Here is a 14,059-nt window from a genome sequence, read left to right as displayed (position 1 = left end):
AAACTTATGCTGTGTTTTATTTTGGGGTTTTTTTATTGCTTGTATTGTGTCAGAATAATTACCTGTGTTATGATAATGTAATTGTTAAAACCTATGAGTGGACCAATTTCCTTTCAAACCTATGTGATAGCTTAAAAGTAACAAAAGCCAAAGAAACAAGCAAGTAGAAAAAAATGTTAATGTTCTGATTTATCTCAGGGGTGTTTTTCCACTCAGTCATTTTTTTCTTCTTCCTTGCATCATCATTCTTCTGAGCTGGAATCCTCAGAAAAACAGATTGATAATTTCTCTGATTTTAAGAGTCTTGGTATGTTTAGAACTTCTTGAGTCTTCAGGTGAGATATTCACAGTATCCCTCTTTTCTATTTTTATAGACAAGAAATCTCTATAAACATTCATATTTCTGACAGTGTATATTCTTCTGATTAAATAGGTATGAGAGCTAGAGGTTGTCTTTTATTTGATAAAGTTTTGATATAAACGTCTACCTTTACCTATTGAAAAAATGGATAATCCTAATTTTAAAGAATGTTACTCATTTTAAATGCTTTGTAAGTTTTAATTATAAGGGGAGTTTTGATACATTTTTGTAATGTATAATTTTTTTATAAAACCTGTAAAATTTTTAAAATCGCTTGATCTTGTCTGATTTTTTGAATGCTTTCTGAAAGCCGTATGTGCCTGCATGAGTGAGGTTTGTAAATTGGGTCCAGAGTGTCACTTCATTCTGATGGAATCTCAGGGTGTCCAGGATACTGTAGTGTCCTGGTTTTGGCTGGGATAGAGTTAATTTTCTTCTTAATAGGTGCTACAGTGCTGTGTATTTGAGTTTAGGATGAGAACAATGTTGACAGCACACTGATGTTTTGGCTGTTGCTGAGCAGTGCTTACCATAGGTCAAGGACTTTTCGGTTTCCCAGGCTCTGCTAGAGAGCAGGTGCACAAGAAGCTGAGAGGGAGCATGGCCAGGACAGCTGACCCCAGCTGGCCAAAGGGACATTCCATAGCCTAAAACATCTTCTCAGCACACAAACTGGGAGGAGGTGGACAGAAGAGGCTGATCACTGCTGGGTAGGGGCTGAGCATCAGTCGGGGGAGTGAGCAGTTGTGTTGTGCATTGCTGTTTTTCTTGGGTTTTATTCCACCCTCTCTTTTTTACCTCCTTTTTCATTGAAATTATTATTATTATTATTATTGTCATTATTACTGCATTTGTCTTAATTTCAGTTATTAAACTGTTCTTATCTCAAGCCACAGGTTTTACCTTTTCTTCTAATTCTCCTCCCCATCCCACAGGGAAGGTTGGAGGGTGAGTGAGCAGCTGTGTGGTAATTAGTTGCTGGCTGGGTTTAAACCACAACATGTAGTCTCCTTTAGCAACCTTTTCAATTAAAACACTTGTGTGTTAAACATAATTAGAGTATTATTTAGTTGTTGGAATATTTTGCCCTTAAAAGGGTTCGTCTTTGTATACATAACAAATTGCTTCAATAATTACCTTTTAAAAAAACCAACTTAATCACTTGTTATTATGCTCAGTGTTGTGGAAATGGGACATTTTACATGGGTAAAAAATGAAATGCTGCTGTAGAATGGAGCTATGTGGGCAGCAGTAATAATTTTCTATTGCATTGTAAAAGTCTCCTTCCAGGTATTTCTTCTTAAAGAAGTCTTATTCGTTAAGCAAGGATTTAGAAGATAGTTTGGAAACATAGACTGATGAAATGTAATGCAAGTCACTTCACTGTATAGAAGTCAAGAATTAAGAAAGCTGGATCATTAATGTAAATTGTTTGGCTTTGTTTTTTGTAATGATGGGCATTTTGCAGAAACTTTCCTGATTAGTTTCCCAGCTTCACTGTTTACGTTTGTGGCAGTAAACACTACATAAACTTTTTAAGGACAGTTACAATTTCAAAATCCTTGCCAGCCACATTTTAAAGATTGAATTACTATACTTTTTCTTTCTCTTTATGAAAAAACAAACATTATCACAAAATACCAAGCAAAAGGGAAACAAAGAAAAAGAAATAACAACAGAAGTTGCCAAGAACTTAATCTCAGGGACCTGTGGTTCCATGCAACCCAGTGGTTTTTCTCTGACTTTGAATCAGCACTCCCAGATGGAAGTTATTTCAATAACATATGAAATACTGACTGCTAGACAAAAATAATGGCCATTCAAATTTCAGAGCTCACAGTTTCAGGGATGGATTAGGTCAAGATTTCAGTAATGTTCAAGCAGAGATGGCAAGTCTACTTGGATCTCCAGACCAAGGTCACTGCTTTAAGGGTTTTTTCCCCTATGCTGGTCTCCATAAATAAACATGAATCTTCCTTTTCCATGGCAGTCTCTTCAGATAATAGCAATCTCAGTGCATTAATCCTATTTACATATTACATTAGCAAAATGAGTTTGCTTATATATAATATACCCTTGGGTTTTGGGATTTTTTGGTTCTGTTTTTTTCCTTATTTTTTAAAAAAAATCTTTCTCACCTCTGGTGGAAGCCCTAGTGTTCTGGCACCAGCTAACACCTATGACTCAAAGGGCTTAAGACCCACGACAGGTGCCTTGGTATGTGTGAGATGCATATTGCACTGAAACCTTGGAACTAAGCAGTGGATGCAGGCTGTCGAGCTAATCCACCCACTTCTGCCTGTCTAAGCCGTGTTGAAAAGAATTTTGAAAAGGCTTCAAAAGCTCAGAAGCTGGTGACTTAAAATCTCTCTCCCTGGTGATATAAAAATTACACCTAAATGAAACAGAAGAACAAACTTTGCTGCAGTTGGAAGATGGGGTGTGTGGTCCTAAACATGACAGGTCTCCAAATTTCACACTCCCCAAGGAAAAAAATCTCTTGCTTCCTTGAACCTCATATTAATACAAAGAACTGTGTGGTAAATGATGTGTACTTTTCACCTTTTCCCTTTATTTCTCTTAAAAGCATTTTTTCATTACACTGCCCACAGTTTTATTCCAAAACACTTGCCTAAAAGTCAGCTGTTACAAACTCTGACTCAGCAAATAATTTAAACACTTGCCATTTTTAAGCATTTGCTGTCATTCCTAAAGGGAAGCCTTTTACCTCTGTACTTACTGAAAACATAGGAAGAAAGAAAATCTCTTATCTCTGTAAATGAATCAAAAGGTTTTCCTGCCAGAAACCCCTGTGACAGTATTTGCTGAAAACCAATTAGGAAGCACCCTTCCTTGCATGAAAGGGACCACAGCTGTTGCTACTGAGCTTCAGCCTTTTTTGTTGGAGCATTTAGAAAGTTAAATACAGAAAAGAAGAGCTAAAAAAATAGAACCAGCAATAACAAAGTGGTAACAAAAATATGATCGATAGGGACACATTACTGTATCTGTATCTGACCCTATCACTTTGAATGTCTCTGAAATGGTTATTGTTGATCAACACAGGAAGAATGTAGACCTGCTAGAATGAGTCCAGAGAAGTGACATGAAGATGATGGGAGGCCTGGAGCATCCCCCATGTGAAAACAAGCCTGAGAGAGTTCAGCATGGAGAAGAGAAGGCTCCGGAGACCCCTTAGAGTATCTTCTACTACCTGAAGGTGTCCTACAAGAGAGCTGGAGAGGGACTTTTTACAAGGACATGTATAGGACAAGGGGGAAATGCTTTTAACTGAGAGAGAGTACGTTTAGATTAGAGATTAAAAAGAAATTCTTTGCTGTGAGGGTGATAAGGCACTGGAACAGGTTGCCCAGAGAAGCTGTAGATGCCCCATCCCTGGCAGTGTTCAAGGCCAGGTTGGATGGGACTCTGAGTAAGCTGGCCTAGTGTAAGGTGTCCCTATCTATGGCAGGGGGGTTGGAACAACATGATCTTTGAAGTCCCTTCCAATCCAAACTATTCTGTAATTCAGTTTTCATTAAAATCTTCACATCTACACTTCCACAGCAAGACCCAGAGACACCTTGGTATTAGATTTATGGCACATCTTTCTGTTAGCAAAGTACCAGGCAACACCCCTGCTCTTTATCTTGATGTGGCAGATGGCAGAATTTTTGAGCATCTTCCCTAATGCTCTGTCTAAGAGGTGGTGTGGTGGGGAATGGAAGACTTTGCATACTTTATTTTGTAATTTTCATAACTACATTCATACACCAGCGTTTCTGGCTGTGTACATACTCAGCATCAGTGTGAAATACTTAAAGGCCAGATACCTAAACACCAAAGTAGTTGAATTGTTGAGTTAATAACCATTACACATAAGTATTCTGAGAATTAGAACATTTATTTCAGTTTTCTGACATGGATTTCTGTAACTGTTTTCAGCCTGCCGTCTGAGCATGGTATGTGCATGTGCACAGGTAGTGTGTGTTCATGCTCTTTGCTGTGTTCATCCTGCCTTGTTGCAAGAGGATGGGTTACAGTGTCTTGGAAGCCTGTATGGTCATTCTGTACTGCTTGGTCTATGGAAATAGTTGCAATTTCTTTGGAAAGAGATTGGTAGGAGATTCTTACCTTCCTACAGCCCATCTTCTGCTTAGGCCACACAGAGAGTTTCATGGTTTAAAGGTGTAGTTGCTAGTGATTTAAATAATGGTCATAGACAGTTAGAAGTTACTTTCAATGGTCTTCTGATCAATTGGTGTCTAAACTGTCCTATGTAAACCAGCACTGAAGCTCTGGCAAACAATTGACAGAATTATGTTGCCTCTTCAACATTCTGCAAATGTCAAAATTCTCAAATAAATAATAGTGATACCCTAAAATAGTTTTCATTAGGTCTCGTGGAAGTAAATCCTTGCAATTCTCTCTTGTGAAGGAGTGAGTAGATCTTCACTGAAGCTACATTACATGAGTTCAGTGCTATATATCTCTCTCTAAGAGGTGGTGTGGTGGGGAATGGAATCCTATGCATTGTAGGATTAGCTGGTCTTGTACTGCATTAATAGTAGTTATGGACAGGCTCTGCAAATCTAGAAGAGCCCTTGAACACAGAATAGCTTGACAAGATGCTGAAGCAGAATAATTCAGGTGCCTAATTTCTATGGAAAAAGTTGATTACCTCATGGTTTACAGAGCAGAGAACACTGAGCTGAAAGGTGCTGGTGATTTAAAATGGTGTTTCAGATGTCAGAAGACGTGCAGAAAGGAAACTGCCGAATACAGGTGAGTTGCAGAGCCTCGGTATCACTGGAGCTTTGACTGGGGAAGTCCGGGTGAAGGAGTGTCTGAAGTGTGGAAACCTTCAGGCATCTCCCTGTCAAAAGAATAGATCAGAGTTCTTCACTTTCACCAGGAGACAGAAAATTTTGCTTGGAGGAATAGGTGATGATGGATACTTATGTAACAGCTAAGTGGCTGGAGTACTTCTCTAGGCTGCTGAGACGGCCAGGTTTCAAACTCAGCCCTCCCAGGAGGGTGCTCTGAGCCGTTGGATGCCAAATTGCCTAGAAAACATTCACTGCAGCTGCTGCTGAAGGTGCCTAATTCAGGATATTTTGGACCCAGAGAGAGGGTGGAAGTGGAACCCATTCAGGAAGGGAATGCATGCATTTGAGTTGCAGGTGCCAACACAGCAGTCCTACATGTGAAAGATCTTGGAAAGGGACCTGCACCTGCAGTACTGGTGGTGCTTGATTTCCAGGGCAGAGTTGAGTACCCTTTCTTTGATAAATGACTGCTGAATTCATTGTGCAGTGAAACAGCTCCAGAAGAGGTGGGATTACCAGCAGCCCCCCAGCCAGGCTCATCACTGTTAAGTGATAGGTGGATATGGAGTCAAGCCTGGATTTCCTATTCCCTGGGAGAACACTGATTCAGGAGCTAGTAACTGTTTTATGAAGATGCCCATGGTATGGATGAACCTCAGGGAGTGCTTTACTGAACTGAAGAAGATGATGAGAAAGAGCTGCCTATTTTCTGGATCCTGGTTGGACTTGCAGGGTAGGTGATATGCTGAGATACTGTGTTTGTCAAAATATGGCAGTTATGGGCAGATAATAGAGGTACAGGGTCAAACCAAGCGTGGTGCAGACCAGTATCTTGGGTTTGATACTGGCCAGTTGTTAATCCCACACATTTTCTTCTGAAGCCCTTTCCTTCCCCCAGTCAGTCTGCTGCTGTGTAGTGTCAAGGTCAAACTGACATTACCTTCAATGTAAGGAATTCTGCCTCATTCCCATACTGATGGCCATCCCCATGCCAATGAGGCTATTCCTGCTCTTGTGTCCCTTAAATGCAGATACTAACATTGCTCACATAACTCCATCAGTTTTAGAATTGGGAGATCTTAGGGCAGCTGGTGCTTTGCAATCTTGTATGATAGCCTTTCACTGGAGTAAGTTAGCAGTGCTATTGAATGTATTTGAACCATGATTATTGGGCAGATATAAAGCACTTAAATACTTTGTTTTAACAAATAATGCAGAATCATGTTTTCTGCAGTTGCTAGATAGAACATGTTCAAGTTTCCCTAAAAGATGCACTTTGAGCAGTCAACAAGGAACTCTTGGATAGAGACCTGTATAAAGAACAGAACGATCAAGCTGAAATAAATAAGTAAGTGCCAAAAACCAGTTTCCAAGTTGCTCTGCTTGTCTCTGTAAATAACATGCCTGGATAACTCTCACTTTTTCTTGACCCCATCACTTTGAATGTCTCTGCTGTTCAAGCCAGTGTTACTCAGACAAGATTAAACACCAGCTAATAGGAAGGAATTTCCTGATGCTACATTCACATTTTGTCACCAGTCTTTACTTTTGCTGGAGGAGTCTGATGTTTAAAAATGGAATAAACTTGTAGTACAATGAACTGTACCTGTGAGCTGGGGTATTTATAGCTCTGTGCAGCAGTCTGGTTGCAGGGGCGAAGAAAAGGTTTTGGTTGTTGTGTGGAATATGTTTTGCATTGTGAATTAAAATTAGGTTACTGTTTTTTACTGATCAGTGAATATTGATATGGAATGGGGATTTTTTTCCTATTTCCATCACTTGCCTAAAGACACGAGCCCTTCTTTATGGCCTCACCTTGCCCACTTTGTGTTGCCTAGTTCATAAATTGCTAACTCCATCTGTTTTTTGCTGGAGGATCTTTCTGAAGTTCTTGTGGCTTGTGAATGGGCAAGAAAAACATGCTGAACTTCCCCCTTTTGAGGACCTAGGTTAGACAATCCCCTTTGTCTGGCAGGAGCTATAACTCTCTTGAGCAGCTGTCAGATTGATTGAATCTTGTCCAAGGCTGCAGTCACCACTTGGGACTAGTCACCATTCCCTAAATGAAGAACATTTTCTTCTAGGTATAAAGGGTTTTTAATAGGAACTCATCACCTTGTAATTTAGCCTTGGCCTCTAATTGGAAACAGTGATGCATCTGCTTGTCTGACTGAAGCCTATTGATTGAAATTGCTAGAGGACAATCTGAAGAAGTTGTGTCCTTATACAAAAAGGAACACAATCTTTACAGGTTCAAAGTTGTAGTACGGATCTCCATCCCCATATTCCTTCTAACCAAACTGGGGCACGAAAGAAGAGAAAATGCCTTGTCTTGTCTGATGCTTATCTTCCAAATGTTGTCCCAAAATACGATTCTTTAACCCAGCATGCACGATGTCATTCCACATGCAGAGTTGAGGTATTTATTTATTGTTCTGCACAAAACTGGGTTCTGGGTGGCAAATCCACAAAGCCATCACAGTGGCTGTGAAAACTTTTCACTATTTATACATTTTAGCAAACAAAGGCATTAATGTTCACTTGCTTCAAATTACACAGCTCTCTTACTAATTAGCATTCTGTCTTCTATTGGTTGAGTCCCTCTCTTCTTATGCTGATTAGTCCACATGCTCAATTTTTCTCTTCAGTCAGTGGGTTTCTTGAGTCAGTGGTCATGAACTCCCCCTGCCAGAATTACCTTTTCTCACTCAGAGCTGACTTCAGCAAAGTTGATTGAGTTGGCTTGTTCGTTTTTTCCTTATCGTGGGAGTTTTTCCAAATGTCCTTGTGGCCTGTAAATTCTGCATTCTTTTTGTCTGTTATAGTAGTACATCCTTCTCCCCTAAGTCTGAGATCATTGAAATGTTCAAGCCCTAAATCTTAACAAGGCTCTTCCACCAAAAAGTAACTTGCCTTTCAAATGCCTGGACATCACAGACACCCCCATTTTGTAACTTGTTCTGCAAAGATTACAAAATAATTACCTGAAAATGTGGAATAAAATTATGTGTCTACCTAGTTTGATTGATAGATAGACCACTATAGGTACTCAGAGGAAAAATATTTCCTTTAACCATGAAAACTGAAAAAAGTCCGAAAACATACAAACCTTTCTCTTTATGAAAGACACAATATCCAGAGTAAGAATGGAGTTGGAAAGTTTTTGAAGTTAAGAGGTTTCACCTCAGTGATAAATTAGACAATGTCTCTCTTTTTTGTCTAATTTATTTTGTGTTTTTTCTTTCAGCACCATCTCAATACCAGACCTTGGAATCTGGACTAAAATACTGTCTGAAAACAGGTTTTGATATTCTGCTTAATTACACATGGTGGACAATTTTGTATTCCATGACCACAAACTTCCCCCCACTCCTCATATTGCCAGATCCACAATTTAGAATTGTTGCACAGTTGCGGACTTAAAGCCACAGGATTTCATTGTGTGTTTATTGAAGTTTGATATTTTTGTATATACCTTTATTTCCTGAGTCTTTTCAGCTGTCTTCAGCCAAACCTAGTTTTCCTTCCTATCCAGGAATACTTGACTTACTGCTTTCTTTAAAAGAAACAGAAAATTTGAAGTGAGCACTTCCTTCCAGGAGCTAGGTATTAAAGATAAATACCAATTTGCTATAAGACTCAGGATTAAACCTCAAAATTTGGAAATAATGAGGCATAAGACTGAATTGGACTGTTTGTGACAGGGAGAAGAGGAAGAAAAATAGTCTTTATTGTCGGATATCCTCTGTTTCTTTCCGTTCCTAATAGGTAGGGTGGAGGTGATCAGCAGTGAACACCATGTGGGATTCTACAGCAGCTTTTTAGTCATCACCTAATAAAATGGGCTGTAGAAGCCTCTTCTTACACAGGGGATTAGCTAAGAAGCAATGTCATATTTCAAAATGAAGCACTTGGGCAGTGGGTGTGTGTGGAGGAGAGAGTGGGATCATGCTGTAAAAAGTGCTCACATTTTTAGCCAGACAGCAGTTCTGCAGCAAATAAAATCTCTCTCTCCAACAGATGGAGGAGAGGTGAGTGGGAGGGAAGTTTGGAAGCGCACTTTGTCATTTCTGTTCGCTCACTGCTTCGTCTGCAAGGGAGAGTGCATGAAATACCAGTTGATAAAAGGGTGGATTAAAAAGTGTAGCAGCATCAGGGAGGTAGAGGTGACTCTCCATGGAGCAGCTTCCATCTGGGACTGTCAGAATGCTTTACAAACACTGGACAGCTGAGCTTTGTGATATCCCAGGGGACAGGTATTGATCATTCCTATCTAGAGATGAAGAAATTCAGGAATGGAGAGTGCTGACAAGATTTCGGTGCAAAAGGATATTGGTTTGTAGGGCTGGATGTCACACTACTGTCATCTTCAGCAGGCTTCCAGTGCAGGACCTCATGCCCTGTATGTTGTTCAGACTTTGACTGGCTGCCTGGATTAGCATGAACAATTCTACCTGACCCAGCCTCCCCCTGGAATACACTGCCATTTGCTTCCCATGATCAGGCTCAATTTACCTGTCATTTTCATTAGAACTGATGACTTTAAAACTCTCCTGGAAAGCAAATGTACTCATCTGAAAATGGCAGGGAGAGAATCACGAAGCGAGAGTATCTGTACTGTTTCCACCTGCAAAATTTTACTTATTCCTCCCTCAACATTTGTTTTAACTAGGGGGGAGGGGTAGAGAAAAATCATCTCTGATAATTCATTGCAATATAAATTAATTAGCTTTCCCCATTTCCTTAAAAAATGGCTGCTGTTATAAAACAAGGTTAAAACTGCGGTTACATGAAGATATATGTATTTGGGTGAAATGTTTAAACATGAGCTCCGAGAGAGCTTTAGGTTCTGCTGCCCCTGCACTGGAAGGAGCTTTATTTGTACCCAGCATAAATGCTTCCAAACACACCTTAATCTTATTTATACTTAGGAAAAAGTGGAGTAAACCTGGTAAAAATCAGATTACTTTCATTGCCATAAAGAGAAAACAAGCAAAATCAGAGTGAGATTCTTCAGGTGCAAGGGCAGTCAGGTCTCAAAGTACAAGCTGAAGTGTGTTTTCTGAACTACTCTGACTTTATGACCTGTTCATCTAGTCTGAAATCAAAACAGGGATGTTCTCTTGCCAATTGGACTGGCCATCAATACTGTTGAATAGAAGGCTGCAGCACAATGAGCCTCTTGTTTGCTTTCTCAGGCTCTAGAAAGTGTTTATTGCTGTGGCTGGGAAAGGTGTCTCTGTACATAGGAGGGTTTCCTAAGCTGATCTCAAACTGCTGTTTTTCAGCCTTTGTGAGGTGATTCTGCCTGTGTTGCACAATGGCCTGGTGTTCTGGCTGATTGATTAGGTAACAAAAACATGGATTCATCCCCTGGGTTTATGGTTTTCAACTCTGGTTTCTCAGATCAATCAGTCCTGTTTGTTCCTGCCTTGCTTAACTGAGGTAACAAAATACATTCTGCCAGTGTCTGATATTCATCTGACTATATTTGTTATTGCAAACTATTTATGTCATTGCAAACTATATCTTCAATGCTGACTCATAAAGCAAGGTATTTCACTGAGGCTGAAAGGGAAATGACCCCACATCTTTTCCAGCTTATTTGTCATTTCATTTCTTTGTCCCTCTTTGGGGATCTGTGTCCTACTTTCTGTCACACATATTAGCCTTGGCTGAGTGATATGACAAGATAAAGAGCCTTGAGGAAAACCAGCCTTATAAACATTGATAGAGAATTATTTTGCTTCACGTATCAGAAAAATATCTTAAGCAGAATGAAAGAGCATTAACTGACCCATTTCTGGACTAAGTTATGAGTAGGTTAACAAAGAAACTAAAATGTATGCTTGCTGGTCTCTTTTTCTGCCTTGGTATGAAAAGACAGAATAAAACAACAGTGGCTTCAAGAAAAGGCATGCAACTGGGCCCACTGTCATGAATGTTTTCTACTAAAATGTGTTTATTGCTTCTGTCCTGAATATTGCCATGAAAATGTATATTGCAGGTTAGAGTTATTTACAAAATCCTTGTAAATCACACCGAGGACAATGTCTGTATTTGCTGTCAGTCACAGAAGTCCAGTCAGTGTAATAGGTGAAATCACCTCCCATGATTTGGTGAGTGGGATTTGCTGAAGGAATAAATTATATGCTTTTTTCTGCATGAAAAGCTTAATACAATACAAGGACCATTAGAACTTGACAAGTTGATTGGGCATTGAAACCTTGGGTTGAAGAGAATTTACAACCTAATGACAAACCTTGAAGGGGAGGAGTTAACCTCCTCTGATTCTAGATGTCTTGAAGGACATATGACTACAAAGAAGTCCTTATTCAAAGAGTTTTAACTTCAAAATATAATTCAAGAAATTTGTTGTTATTATTCAAAGTATTCCATGTAATTGTATTTATTTGCTTAAAGTAATCAAGTTTTTGCATATTATATATGATTGATATTTCCATCCAAATTAGCTTTACCCAAATCATGAATAGAAAGGAATCCCCTTAGAAACAAAAAGTATTATCTGCCTTTTTCTAATAGAATACAGTCTGACATTTATGTTACCTAATTGTCCTCGGGTGACTTTATGATGCTTGTATCCCCAGTCATCTGTTCTGTTTATGCTGGATATTAAGTTCTGCACCAGTTTTAGAGAGGTTCTGAGAGCAAAGTGGGGGAAAGCAGCGTGGAGTTTGTTATCAGAAACTGCACTTACTCCTCCACATCCTGCTTCTGGACTGTGTTGTCTGCAGCATGGACAATGGGACGAACCTCTCCTTTGCATTTTAGTTAGTTTTTTGTAGCTAGCTGAGGCAGTGAAGTTCCCTGAACTGTGGCTTTTCTGTTTCCTGGAACTGATCAGCCCTGCTTTAGACTGAAAATCCAGAAAAACAAGAGAAGCTCCCACCTGTGGCCCTTGGGGTCCAGGATGTGGCATTTTCCAGTGTGGGTAAGAGACTGAGCCGAGCTACACCCCACAACAAGGACTTCCTGAATTTGCCATCTCTTCAGAACAGCAAGAGGTTTTATTGTTTAATTTTTTTAAGCTTGTGAATACTTTGCTTGTTAAATAAACAGGTTTTTTCCCATTTTTCTCAAAGGAGATTTTTTGTCTCCTGAACTGGGTGGGGGAAGGGTGGCTTGAATTTGTTTTCTAGAGGGACCCCTTCAGAAATTTCCTCCCTAAATTTGCCCTAAATCAGAACGCTAATATACTTTCTTCTAGTTACCAAAGAAAAGGCATCAAATTTAGTAAAAATGCCTCACTTACTTGCAAAATAGCATGCCTTAATAATTGCTAAAAGTGAGAATCAATCTTCAGAAAAATAACTAAGTATAACCAATGTGAGATAAGAATAAAACCACATTTTAAATCAGGATGTGTTCTTCACTGAACTAAATCATGTTAAAATTAGCTTTTCCAGCCTTACCCATATGTTACCTTTCTCTTTGAGCTCTTGTAGGATTTCTGTGCATTTGATGATAGCTGCATTTGTGAGAGCTTTTTTTTATTTTAGGTTTTCTTTTTGTATCAATTGAGTAATGAACAATTAATAGATGACCTCAAATGATGTGCCGATCTTAAATGTACATATTTCTTTTCTTTTTAGTGAAAGCACATTAAGGCAAATGTGTTCAGTAAATGTGTTAGGCACGCAAATGCCTGGTGCTTGGCTCCACAATGAAATCCAAAATCTTCTGTTCAGAAATGTATACAATTCAAGCAGAGAATAAAACTCTTCAGGATGCACTTCCAGTGCAGCCATTACACTTATTTATGAGATCAGCTAAAATGTACAGCTGCCTCAAGCTAGGCATGTGGAAATAATGGAGGGGAGAATGAATCTCTGCCTGAAGGTGCTCTGGTGTCTACATGGGATCCATCTCCCTGAGACACTTCCTAGAGGTCCCTCTTGAAGACAACAGCAAAATGGTGGGAGCATTTTGTGTACCATTTGTACACAAAATGGTAGCACAGAGAGCCTTTTCTCACCCAGAATATTCAGACCATCACTATCTGCCACTCTGAGATCGTAACACAAAGCCAAACTGGAGGCAAGGTTCCCTCTTAAGCCTGGTCCTTCCATGTAAGCAGCCATTAAGAGACTTCCTGGGTGAGAAAGTCAGGGGGTCCAGGGACCAAGACCTTGTTGCCCAGGGCTGGGGTGGTAAAGCCTGATCTCCTCTCTGTGGTTATGAATTCTGCTCTAAACACCTTCTGGATAAAACAAAGGTGCTTACAGAACTTAGACATGGCTGAAGTGGGGGAAAATGCCTAAGAGTGTGATTTTGGTTTGGTGAACTTAAGTCTCATTTCTGTGACTTTCAGCTCTTTCATAAATCTGCTCCTTGGTCACTCCTCTGAGAGTTTAGAAGTAAAAGAACCAGCTCTGCTTTGTTTCTCAGCACATGAATACTAATTGTTTCCCTTTGGATTTATGCCACGTCATCTAATATTCAGTGAATAAACAAAGCTGCAAGTCATGTGCAATCATCCCCAACCTACTGGAGTTATTAACAGCACCCACTCATGGACTTTTTAACAGAGATTCAGCTTTCCTTTAAATTCTCTCTTGGAAAAGTGGCTATAAAACATCCTAGGCTCATCAGACTCTATTCTGAAAGAATTCTTATTGAAAACTTTGAGTATTTACCACAGCATGATTCTCTCTAAATTGTCCTCCTTTGGAGTGCTTGCTGAACATTCAAAACTAATAAACTGATAAAATTGCCTGCAGAAATTTTCTATGCCTTTGCAATACAGTTGCTTGCATAACTGTAACACAGATATGGGATTGAAACCTTAATTTTTTGTTCTGTCTAAATTAAATTAATTCACAAAACTGCCTTAAAACCCTCCAGATTT

Source organism: Geospiza fortis, unplaced genomic scaffold (genome assembly GCF_000277835.1).
Source record: "Geospiza fortis unplaced genomic scaffold, GeoFor_1.0 scaffold120, whole genome shotgun sequence".
NCBI classification, from domain to species: domain Eukaryota; kingdom Metazoa; phylum Chordata; class Aves; order Passeriformes; family Thraupidae; genus Geospiza; species Geospiza fortis.
This window is presented reverse-complemented; position numbering follows the sequence as displayed.